A 263-nucleotide genomic window follows, 5' to 3' on the forward strand; every position below is an offset into this window, starting at 1 on the left:
CGGTAGGTCTTTTCGGTTTTCGCTTTCCCGAACATCCGCAAAGTAATCCTTGTCAAGAGGAATGATAAGAAAAATCAAGTAACATGTGAAGGGAGGAATATGTGCATAGGAAGAGAAAAACAAACAGGAAGTGGGAATCTAAATAACAGAATGGGCGTGTGGAAATAATAATAAAATTATAAATTGATTGAAAATGAAAGATATGTCACTGCTGGTCTGTGTCTGCTTGTGGTTCGTCGCTGTTATTATGCTTTCTCTCAGTG

This window comes from Penaeus monodon, chromosome 33 (genome assembly GCF_015228065.2).
Source record: "Penaeus monodon isolate SGIC_2016 chromosome 33, NSTDA_Pmon_1, whole genome shotgun sequence".
Lineage (NCBI taxonomy): Eukaryota > Metazoa > Arthropoda > Malacostraca > Decapoda > Penaeidae > Penaeus > Penaeus monodon.